This window comes from Dendrobates tinctorius, unplaced genomic scaffold (genome assembly GCF_039654945.1).
Source record: "Dendrobates tinctorius isolate UK_male_01 unplaced genomic scaffold, ASM3965494v1 ptg000314l, whole genome shotgun sequence".
Classification (NCBI taxonomy): Eukaryota; Metazoa; Chordata; class Amphibia; order Anura; family Dendrobatidae; genus Dendrobates; species Dendrobates tinctorius.
This window is the reverse complement of record NW_027361981.1, coordinates 3,907,103-3,920,190: the sequence shown is the minus strand read 5'-3', so window position 1 is coordinate 3,920,190 and position 13,088 is coordinate 3,907,103. Positions and strand designations below refer to the sequence as shown.

Sequence of the window (13,088 nt, the reverse complement as noted above, 5' to 3'; positions counted from 1 at the left end):
GGTTAATGGGGAGGCCTGATAAGACACCTCTCAATTACTAACACCACAGCTTGATAGCAGCTGTGATTTTTACAAATCACAGCTATCATCAACCCCAACTACCGTTACCCGGATTGCCACCACACCAGGGCAATCAGGAAGAGCCGGGCAAAGCGCCGGAATTGGCACATCTAATCTGTGGGCTGGTATTTTTAGGCTGGGAAGGGCCCAATATCCAGGGACCTTCTCAGCCTGATAATATCAGCTCACAGCTGTCTCCTTTACATTGGCTGGTTATCAAAAACAGGGGAACACATTATTTTTTTTTAAATTATGTACTTATATAATAGGTTTAATAAGGCAAAACACTTTAGTGCCATATGAAGGGCACTAATGAGTGCTAGTTTATTATATGTAGGGGCATGTGACATTATATATTTACTAGCTTGGCCCGTGTGATATTTTCGCACATTGGTTGACGGGGGCGCAGGCAATTTCAGAAAAAGCAAGCTGGTCAAATGTAAATGTATTTCATGAGATGATGAACACAGACAGGTATTTATATATGTAGATTGGTAATACAATAAATTGCTTTGATAAGTAGAGGCCAAAAAATGTTTTCCGGTTGAGGTGCCACCTGCAGGTCATTGTGTCTTTCTGCAGGTTTATAGAAATGAATGTTTAAACTGTATTTAGTGATAAAATCGTGAATGTGTGGTTTGTTTGACTGGTTTTTTGCTGAAGGGAGCAAGTTTACCTTTCAAATGGTGTATCATTTGTGTGTGTGTGGTGAAGTAATCAGCGAAAAAGCAGTGCATGTTTACAAATGTGTTGGTAGTGTGCTTTGGGGTACTGTGGTGCCGCCTGCAGGTCATTTTTCCTTACTGCAGGTTTATGAAAATTAATGTTCAAACTGTATTTTGTGATCAAATCGTGGATGTGTGGTTTGTTTGGCTATTTTCTTGCTGAATGGGGGCAAGTTTACCTTTCAAATGGTGTATCATTTGTGTGTGCAGTATGAATGGGGATACAAAGGAATCACTGAAAAACAGTCTTTAGAAATAATAGAATAGATAGGACATCTATCTATTTATCTAGCTATCCTGAGGGTTCGGGCTGTGAATACTGTCCTTCGGCTATTGAAATGTTGAGTTTCCTTTGAGTTGTGCGCGTAAAAATAGGTCGGCATACATGGTCCGTGTTCCGTCTGATTTTTTTTTCGCGCTCATTTACTTGCATCGATGAGTGCGATCCGATTTTCTCATCCACTCGTGGCATGTTATGATTTTTTTTCTCAGTCCAATTAGAGCTGAGGATAAACCGTGAAGATGATCAGGAACTTGGTGAATAACATTGTTTTCTCACATGGCACTCCTCTGTATTATACGCCGGTGTTAGTGAGCCCTTAAGCCGAGATGCAATGTATACTGAGGAGAAGACTTTCCTACTAAGCAAGTAAGACCGAATGCTGGGACATCGGTCCTGTCATTACTTATTTCTAGCACTATGTCCCAAGACCTTTATTTCCAGTGCATGCTGGGAGTTGTAGTTTCTCGAAAACCTCATAACCCAGTTGATAGAGCCTTAATGCAGTAACGACAACCTATGTACCACCACGCCATGCCAACCTAAGCAGTTTTTTATAACTTCATCCAGGTGACCAATTGCTCCGTCTCCCCTTTAATGTCTGCTCCTCGGGCTCGTAAGAAAATGTCAGCTGTTACTTGCATTTGGGCAACTGTTTTTTCAAGACATGTGTTCCGTCCATAAACATAGCGCCTCACTCATAAACTTGAATGAGCGACCTCTCCAGTAGGAACCATACCCGGAGGAATGTGAGCAATGTGTATCCCTCCTGTATATATGACCGTATGGGCGAAGTCACTGACGCAATGTAATGCCGCGGTACTGAGCTGCTGGGATCCAGCAAGTCACATTTATTGGGTCTCATCAAGTAGACCCGAGATGTCAGGGGTCCCCCTTAGGACCCCTTAGAGGAACAGTAGCAGCTATAGCATGTACACTGAGCACAATAACTAGGCTGCTTATAGCTATTTTACCTGTAAATTTTCTACAATTATGCAAGCGAAACATACTAGACTGTACCAATTCACTAAAGGGGTTTGTCCGGTCCATACAGATAAGTCTGCAGTGACTCTGTGTGACTGCAGACTTATGAATTATACATACCCCCGGCCAGTAAGCGCAGCCTCGCTCTCCATACACTTATATGAAGCCGTGCCCAGACCAGTGTCACGGACAGCCAGTGGTCGTGTCCGACTACAGGGCGCGGCCTCGGCACTATAAAAGTGCATGGAGAGCGAGGCTGCGCCCGCTGGCCGAGAGTATGTATAAGGCCGGGGTCACACTTGCGAGTGTGATGCGAGAAACTCGCGCATCAATACCCGGCACTGCCGCCGGCACTCGGGAGCAGAGTGCAATATATGCAGCCGCACTTTCCGGTCCCGAGTGCCGGCGGCAGTATCAGGGTATTGATGCGCGAGTTTCTCGCACCACACTCGCAAGTGTGACCCCGGCCTAAGTCATACATAGCCTCCATTCCTGGTTTTGAAACTTGTGAATCCCGGCAGTGCGTGTGCTGGAGGTGATTCATAAGTCTGCAGTCACAAAGATTGACTTCAGACTTAACTTCTTTGACCGGACAACCCCTTTAAACCGTCACTAGTACATTGTAGCAAACCTAAATCCCCAAAAATTGGGCCAGAGCAAATGTTGGTATAAGTGCAATGCATAGGTGTAGTGATGAGCCAACGTGCTGGGATAAGGTGTTATCCGCCATCCTCGGGTGCTAACCGCGTCATTTCAGCGTGCTCGAAAAATACGTTCAAGTCCCCGCAGCTGCATGTCTCATGGCTCTTTAACAGCTGCAACACATACAGGGATTGCCTAACAAATAGGTACCGTAATCCCCGTATGTGTTGTGGCTGTCGAACAGCTGCGAGACATGCAGCTGTAGGGACTGGAACATATTATTCGAGCACGCCAAAGTCACTCTGTTAGCACCCAAACATGGCTGATAACACCTTATCCCAGCACATTCACTCATCACTACATAGTTGTGCATTCAGATTGTGGCATGTAACAGATAGAACCTAAGATAAAGGCAAAATTAGCATATACCCTATAGTAAGTAAATAAATAGTAGTAGTACATGTAGATAACATAGGATACTTAGTTAATACTGGTTTGATTAAAAAAGCGTAAAAGTCATCCCACCGCGACAAGGTGACCCAATCGGGATGGTACCTAACTCTTGTAGTTCACCTCAGTAGATGAAGGGCAGAGCAGGACCCGAGTCCCGACTGCTCAGACACCAGCCCGTGGAAAGCTATGTCTGTTAAATGGCCACAGTGTGAATGCACACCTATGCTTTACACTTGTGCCAACATAGGCTCTAGCTCAAATTTTTGTTTTGTTTTAGTTTTTTGCAATCAGTGCAAACAGGGGCATTGCTCCCTCTTTTTGGGCTGTTATTCTTTTTTATATAGCTTTCTACAGACAGGTATCTGGAAAGTCGTGACCCAGGTCCTGCTCTTCCCTCATCTATTTTGATGTCTGCTGACCCATAATGAGGTGAACTACAGGTGTTAGGTACCATCTCGATGGGTCACCTTGTCGTGGTGGGATGGCTTTTACACTTTTTTGATCAAAACAGTGTTAGCTAAGTACCCCATGTTATCTACATGTACTATTACTTATTATATACTTACTTACTACACACTATATGCCCATTTTTTTTTTATCTTAAATTCTGATTGTAGCAAACCAGCAGTTCAAGGGAAAGCTTTAGCTCACAAAGGATTGCATAGATTCAACACAAATATATCCAACTGTTGAAAAAGTAGTTTGGGGTTTGTATTAGTTTTTAACCTCTGGTTGCAAGAAATTCCCATAAACTAAATGTAGACATTGTATGGCGGTATTATTTGGACACTGAATGGCAGATGTACTTGGGAATAGTATGACACTCTTAGGCCGGAGTCACACTGGCGAGGAATACGGGTGCGTGAGAGGCGCAAAAAGCACGCATTAGACACGGACAAATGATTTTCTATGGGGTCACTCGCACCAGGCGTATATTTCTCATCCGTGTTCTACGGTCCGTGCCACTCGCAGCATGCTGCGATTGTCAGCGTACTACGCCCGTAGTACGCCAATGCAAGTCTATGGGTGCGCAAAAAATACGGATTACTCACGGACCACACATGTGAGTTGCGAGAAATACGCACCAGGTGTCTTTTAGAAACCCTGTCATAGGGCTCCATTATATGTCCATTTTGCAAGCCTGCGAGAAAATCTCGCCATACGGATGCCATGCGGATTACATACGGATGCTGACATGCGCAAAATACGCGACCACACCTTGATTACGGATGACATACGGAGCACTGTTTAGGGGTCTCGCATCCGTATTACGCATGTAAAATACTGACCGTATTTTGCATCGGTTAGTGTGACTCCAGCCTTAGGTCGCAAATATGTACCAGGGTTATTAGGGCATTATTTGTCAGAATCATTCTGATTCTGTATAGAAGTCATTTAGACTTTGCATTGCGGTATTATTTGGACACTTAAAGACGCTTTTATTTAGGCATAGCATGACACTATCGAGTAGGAAATATATATCATGGGTATACGGTATTATTTACATATTTAGAGTGTCGGTTTTATTTGGGCATTGATTGTCACTATTGCGTGGGAATTATATGCCATTGTTATAGATGCACTATATGGTAGTATAATTTAGATACTATATACTGGTTATTTATACATTATATGGAAGCATTATTCAGGTATTCAGTAACTATAGTTTTTGGCATTGAGTGATACTCTTGTGTGTGAAATATATGCTGCTCAAAAAAATAAAGGGAACACTTAAACAACACAATGTACTAGGATGTGTTCCCTTTATTTTTTGAGCAGTGTATATCAGTAATATATGGGCACTATAAGGTATATTATAAAAACATTTTATTGCAGTGTTATTTGGACACTGAATGACAATTTTATTTGGGCATAGATGACACTTGTATATAAATTATATCAATGGTATGTGTGCACTACATGGTGTATTATTTACCGTAGATATTGAATTGCGGTATTATTTACCACCTTGTGGTTTTAGTTGGACATTGAATGATACTATTGTGTGAGCGATATATGTGCATTATTTGATAGTATTTCTTAGATGCCATACAGAGGTTATTTAGCCTTTGTATGAATAGCTGTTGAATTTGTGCACTAAATGGCACTATTGTGTGGGAAATATATTAGTAGCATAAAGGCAATGTATGGTATAAGGTTTAGATGTTGCATTGCGGTATTATCTGGACTCTGAATAGCCGCTTTAGTTGCCCTGAATGACACTATTGTGTGGGAAATATATATCAGTGATACATGGACACAAGTTTTCAGAATCATTCTTAAACCACGTTCACACAGTCAGTGTTTGGTCAGTGTTTTAGATCAGTATTTGTAAGCCACAACCAGGAGTGGGTGATAAATACAGAAATGGTGGCGTGCTTCTATTATACTTTTCCTCTGATTGTTACACTACTGACCGTGGCCTAATTTTGGGGTTAGGTTATGTAGACACTGTATTGCGGCATTACCTGGATACTGAATATCAGTACAGTTTTATTTGGCATTATATTGATACTATTGTGTGGGAAATTTACTGTACATTATCTAAATGCTCAGAATAATGCTACCATATAGTGTCCATACGACACTGATATTGTATATCGATGCCTTATTATTATTATAGCGCCATTTATCCCATGGCGCTTTACACGTGAGGAGGGGTGTACATAAGAAAAGACAAGTACAGTAATCTTAAGCCATACAAGTCACGACTGGTACAGGAGGAGCGAGGACCCTGCCTGCGAGGGCTCACAATCTTATGAGGACGATATGGTAGTATTATTTTGATTCTGTACACCGGTTGCTTAGGCTAGTTTCACACTAGCGTTTATGAGCGCAGCGACGGCCTGCGCATGGCCGTTGCTAAGCCCCGCCCCCTGCCGCGCCTCCACCGGTAGCTCCGCCCACCGGCGCATGACGCTGCATGCGCCCTGCGTCCCCTATCTTTATCACAGGGGGCGCAGGCCGTGCGCAGTATGCGTTTGGCGGCGCATGCGCCTTTTTGACGGTGCGCCGACGCAACCAAACTGCAGCAGGTTGCATTTGGTGCAAAAAGGTCAAAAAGGGCGCATGCAGCGTCATGCGCCGGTGGGCGGAGCTACCGGTGGAGGCGCGGCAGGGGGCGGGGCTTAGCGGCGGCCGTGCGCAGGCCGTCGCTGCGCTCATAAACACTAGTGTGAAACTCACCTTAGATATAATTTGCTGGTATAATCTGAGTCCTGAATGGCCGTATTAGAATTCCAATATCTTTTGTAACAACAAGGGTATAACAATGACAATTGTTGTGTAGAACGCTTGTCCAGCTTGGCCTACCAGACCTCAGAACTTTTTTCTTTCTTCAATCCCAAGTGGTAGGACATTTTCGGGGGAATGTGAAAGGTCCTGTTTTTTCCCCCACTGATCCTTGGTTGTTGTCTTGGACCTCAGCACATCGTGGTCCTGGACTGAGATCAGCTTCATTCCATGATAATATTAGCTAGGCTGGTTTTGCACATTTTAGGGTCCATACCCTGATCCCCATTTTACCGTCACACACACTGTTTTCGATATCCGCACTAGGGGCTTTTTATTGATCTAGGTTGGATAAGTGGAACCATAGGAAGCCCAATTGTAATTTGGACCCTAAAATGCATGTTATTAGTGAGGTATCCTGGCCTTAAGAGCTTTACATTTTTCAATTATTTTTAAGGCCTCATTCAGACGTAACTATTGTTTGTGTGCAAGAAAAAAATGAATAGCTATTTATCAGCGGGCTGGATCGGTTTTCATCCATTTTTGGGTCGTGTGACTACTGTTTATGTGACGCCAGTCACAACTCATGGACAGGCCGTGAGCCAGAGAAGTCAGACATAAGGGGGTCAGTACATCAAGACACCATGTAGTAAACTAAGGGAAAAGACGAAGGTGTAAGTTAGGTCACAGTCCGGGGTCAAAATACCAGAGAAATAGCGGATAAGTAAAAGAGCAATAACAAACGGGTAGTCAGAACACGGTCCAAAGGTCAACAGCAGTAGATCAGAAAACACAGCACAGGAATCCGGCAAACACACACCAGAGAGCAGAAGCTTCTGACTGGCAGTGATCTGGGTCAGACAGCCCACCTAAATAGCAGGGCAATTACTGAGAACAGGGAGCACCTGGAGAAATCTCTGCACCTCCCATTCTCAGATAGGTCAACTGAGCAATCAGTCAGAGCACCGACAGCTCAGACATGGATTGTGACTCGGATAACACATGGATGACAGTACTTGGATGACACATGGATGACAGCGCTCAAATGACATATGAATGGCAGCACTCGAATGACACATGGATGGCAGCTCTCCGGATGACACATGTATGCCAGCACTTGGATGACACATGGCTTGTAACCCTTGGATGACACATGGATGACAGCACTCGGATGACACATGGATGGCAGCACTCGGATGACACACGTATGTCAGTGCTCGGATGACACATGGATTGTGACACTTGGATGACAGCAATCAGATGACACATGGATTGTAACCCTTGGATGACACATGGATGACAGCACTCGGATGACACATGGATTGTGACACTTGGATGACAGCAGTCGGATGACACATGGATTGTAACCCTTGGATGACACATGCATGACAGCACTCAGATGACACACATATGCCAGCACTCGGATGACACCTGGATTGTGACACTCAGATGACACATGGATGGCAGCACTCGGATGACAAAAGTATGCCAGCAGTCGTATGACACATGGATTGTGACACTCGTATGACAAATGGGTTGTGACACCTGTATGACACATGGATGACAGCAATCGGATGACACATGGATAACAGCACTCGGATGACACACGGATGACAGCACTCAGAGGACACATAGATGACAACACTTGGATGACACATGGATGACACATGGATTGAGACACCTGGATGACACACGGATGACAGCACTCGGAGGACACATAGATGACAACACTTGGATGACACATGGATGACACATGGATTGAGACACCTGGATGACACACGGATGACAGCACTCGGAGGACACATAGATGACAACACTCGGATGACACATGGATGACAGCACTTGGATGACACATGGATGACTGTTGTGAGTTCATTTTTCCCCTCACCATTGAGGTCTGATGAACTCCCTCCTCTAGTGAAAGAAGGTAGTGAGACTGATTACCAAACACCTGGGCAGCTGGATGATGACTGGGTGGCTGGAATTGAGGACTGGATATAAGGCTGCCAACGCCCTTCTTCCTGGCTGGTGATTTTCCTGCTGGATTCCTGGAGACCAGTCTGATTCCTGCATCTCAAAGCTAAGTTTTTCTGCTCTGCTTTGTACTCTTCAGTTTTGTTTTTGTTTTTCCTTGTTTTTTGGGAGTTCTGCCATCCCCGGCCGGGGGTGAGCTGGATTCCATTTTTGTCTCTGATCTGTTGATATTTTGCTCTGTCTTCAGAATATACCTGAGTGCTGATATAGTCTTTTGAAGCCTAGCGACTTCAGGGCCTGTTTTTCCTATCAGTCGGTTGGCTCATTTTGATAGGGTTTTTGCGGATGGCAGACAGCATCTTTCCTATCCTGTCCTATGTAGTTAGCTTGGGCCCCATCATTTGCTCAACCTATCTTTCTATCTGTGTTAGTGTTTTCATCTTGCTTCACCGTCATTATATGTTGGGGGCTGCCTATTGCTTTGGGGTCTGCTCTGGGGCAGTTTAGTTTTTCCCCTTTCTGTCTTTAGGCTATATAGTTCTCCGGCTGTGATCGAGGGGTCTAGGGCACCGTAGGAACCCCCCCACGGCTACTGCTAGTTGTTGTGGATAGGTTCAGGGGTCTGCTATCCGATAGCTGCCAACCTCTTTGGTTTTTCTGGACTTAGCTTGTATTTTGTTTTTTCCTCCTTCGGTGACTCATCATAACAGATGACTGCACTCGGATGACACATGGATTGTGATACTTGGATGACAGCACTCGGATGACACATGGATTGTAACCCTTGGATGACACATGCATGACAGCACTCGGATGACACATGGATGACAGCACTCAGATGACACACATATGCCAGCACTCGGATGAAACCTGGATTGTGACACTCAGATGACACATGGATGGCAGCACTCGGATGACAAAAGTATGCCAGCACTCGTATGACACATGGATGACAGCACTTGGATGACACATGGATGACAGCACTTGGATGACACACGGATGACAGCACTCGGATGACACATGGATGGCAGCACTTAGATGACGCATGGAAGGCAGCACTTGGATGACACACGGATGACAGCACTCGGATGACACATGGATGGCAGCACTTAGATGACGCATGGATGACAGCACTTGGATGACGCATGGATGGCAGCACTTGGATGACGCATGGATTGAGACACTCGGATGACACACGGATGACAGCACTCGGAGGACACATAGATGACAACACGTGGATGACACATGGATGACTGCATTCGGATGACACATGGATTGTAACCCTTGGATGACACATGCATGACAGCACTCGGATGACACATGGATGGCAGCACTCAGATGACACACATATGCCAGCACTCGGATGACACCTGGATTGTGACACTCAGATGACACATGGATGGCAGCACTCGGATGACATAAGTATGCCAGCACTTGTATGACACATGGATGACAGCACTTGGATGACACATGGATGACAGCACTTGGATGACACACGGATGACAGCACTCGGATGACACATGGATGACAGCACTTGGATGACGCATGGAAGGCAGCACTTGGATGATACATGGATGACAGCACTCGGATGACACATGGATGACAGCACTTGGATGACGCATGGATGGCAACACTTGGATGACACATGGATTGAGACACTCGGATGACACATGGATGACAGCACTCGGAGGACACATAGATGACAACACTTGGATGACACATGGATGACAGCACTCGGATGACACATGGATGGCAGCACTCAGATGACACACAAATGCCAGCACTCGGATGACACCTGGATTGTGACACTCAGATGACACATGGATGGCAGCACTCGGATGACAAAAGTATGCCAGCACTCGTATGACACATGGATGACAGCACATGGATGACGCATGGAAGGCAGCACTTGGATGACACATGGATGACAGCACTTGGATGAAGCATGGATGGCAGCACTTGGATGACACATGGATGACAGCACTCGGATGACACATGGATGACAGCACTTGGATGACACCTGTATGACACACGGATGACAGCACTCGGATGACACATGGATGACAGCACTCGGATGACACATGGATGACAGCACTTGGATGACGCATGGAAGGCAGCACTTGGATGACACATGGATGACAGCACTTGGATGAAGCATGGATGGCAGCACTTGGATGACACATGGATGACAGCACTCGGATGACACATGGATGACAGCACTTGGATGACGCATGGATGGCAGCACTTGGATAACACATGGATTGAGACACTCGGATGACACACGGATGACAGCACTCGGAGGACACATAGATGACAACACTTGGATGACACATGGATGACTGCATTCGGATGACAAATGGATTGTGACACTTGGAAGGCAGCACTCAGATGACACACATATGCCAGCACTCGGATGACACCTGGATTGTGACACTCAGACGACACATGGATGGCAGCACTCGGATGACAAAAGTATGCCAGCAGTCGTATGACACATGGATTGTGACATTCATATGACAAATGGATTGTGACACCTGTATGACACACGGATGACAGCACTCGGATGACACATGGATGACAGCACTTGGATGACGCATGGAAGCCAGCACTTGGATGACACATGGATGACAGCACTCGGATGACATATGGATGGCAGCACTTGGATGACACATGGATGACAGCACTCGGATGACACACGGATGACAGCACTCGGAGGACACATAGATAACAACACTTGGATGACACATGGATGACAGCACTCGAATAACACATGGATGACAGCACTCGGATGACACATGGATGACAGCACTCGGATGACACATGGATGACAGCACTTGGATGACACATGGATGACAGCACTCGGATGACGCATGGATGGCAGCACTCGGATGACACACGGATGACAGCACTCGGAGGACACATAGATGACTGCACTCGGATGACACATGGATTGTGAAACTCGGATGACACTTGGATGGCATTTGAGTGCTATCCATTCTTTTCACAGATCCACTGCACTGAATTTTGTCAGTTACTTGGATCAAAAACAGACATGTCTCCAAGACGCGAAGTGCGCCTTCGATTATACCGGGCATATGTTCTGTTACTGAAAAAAACGGATAGAGCGCGTATGTGAAAAACTGATGTCTGACTGAGGCCTTATGCGGTATTTATACTGTATGGGGCAGACTGACTTTGCTGTTTCTGGACTGATGTTATGAATTGGACAAGATCCTCCGAATGTTATAGATATGGTGCTCTCCTCTTTGATTCCACTGACCCGTATATATAAATGCTATGTCAGTCGCAAATCACAGCAAATAAACCTGCTCTGATGTAGCCGTGCGTACGTACCCCTGAGAGCTACCTTCACCAAGATTTATACCCGGCATTATCCGAGCGTCCCCAGATAATCCCGTCATATCCGCACATCTCATGATATTCTTGCCACGTGGCTATGTAGGTCCACATCAGCCCCCTGGATCTTCTAACGATTGTGCAACGAACCATAAGTACAAGCACACATTGTGGGGATTTTGATATTTTTTTTTAAATCATGGCAAAAAAAGATGCATCTTTTTCCTAATTTTTTAAAAATTGTCTAAAAATAACATTAATTTGGAGAAATTTCCTAATTAATTTCCCTTGCACAGTTTTATTAGTTCTTTGGTATTATCAGATGCCAAATTAAAGGAATTTTGTTATTAAGGCCATTTTTGGCATATTGTGCCTGTATTGTTTTTAATTTGGTGGTGTGGTGTAATTTCTCACCAGTGTATATATATATATATATATTTCAGCATATTCTTAGTGAAGAACACCTGAAGAAGATGTTACTTCTTTCAACCGCTTGGCTTTTTTTTGAAAGCCTGAAACTCTGTGCCAATGAATAGAAACTTATTTTTGCATAGAAAAGAATATGTTCCATCTATTGAGCGTTTTATCGACGTGTTTGCTGCGTATTCTGCGCCAAAAACAGCATAAAAAGACACAGTGTGAAAATACTCTAAGGCTGAGACATGCGATGAAATATATCTGCAGCAGTAATTGGCTGGAGCTGCGGGCATGCCAATTGAAGTTGTGGATATAGTTCCATTTTCACCCCTTACCATGCAAAGGTGTGACATGGGTAGCTTCCCCGCACCTTTTTTGCAATGATGTCCGCCCCGATAAAAAGCGCTGTGGGCGGTCGCTGCGGAACCTCCGCTGCCAGAATTCCGCAGAAAATATGTTCCGTGGAAAGGTAACCTATCTCTACCACAAATCTGCTAAAATTGGGGTCTTATTAAGGGTATGTGCACACGCTGCGGATTCTGCCTCTGTGGATCCGCAGCAGTTCCGCAGACAGTGTACAGTATAATGTTATCCTATGGGTTTTCAAATCCGCAGTGCACAAGCTGCGGATTTTTCCCTGCGGAAAAGCTGCGGTTTGAAATCCGCAGCATGTCAATTCTTTCTGCGGATTCCGCTGCGGTTTGACACCTATTCCATTGTCCAGGTGTCAAACCGCAGTGGAAAACCGCTGGCCAATCCGCAGGAAATTCTGGAAATTATTGACAAAATTGTAGTTATTTCGAAGCGGCGATGCCGCGCACAAGTGAAACAGTTGTAAAACCACTAGTGTCAACCAAAGACTAAGGCTGTGTGCACACGCTGCGGAATCTGCTGCGGATTGATCCGCGCAGATTTTCAAAATCCGCCGATAAATCAAAAGACCTGCGGTTTATCTGCGGATTATC

General features: G+C 45.1%; 1 protein-coding gene across 1 annotated transcript in view; it reads left to right on the top strand.

The window, feature by feature from the left end:
- LOC141073744 (protocadherin Fat 3-like) overlaps window positions 1-13,088 on the top strand; it is an 83,416-nt gene that overhangs the window by 28,727 nt on the left and 41,601 nt on the right. The window lies entirely within an intron of this gene.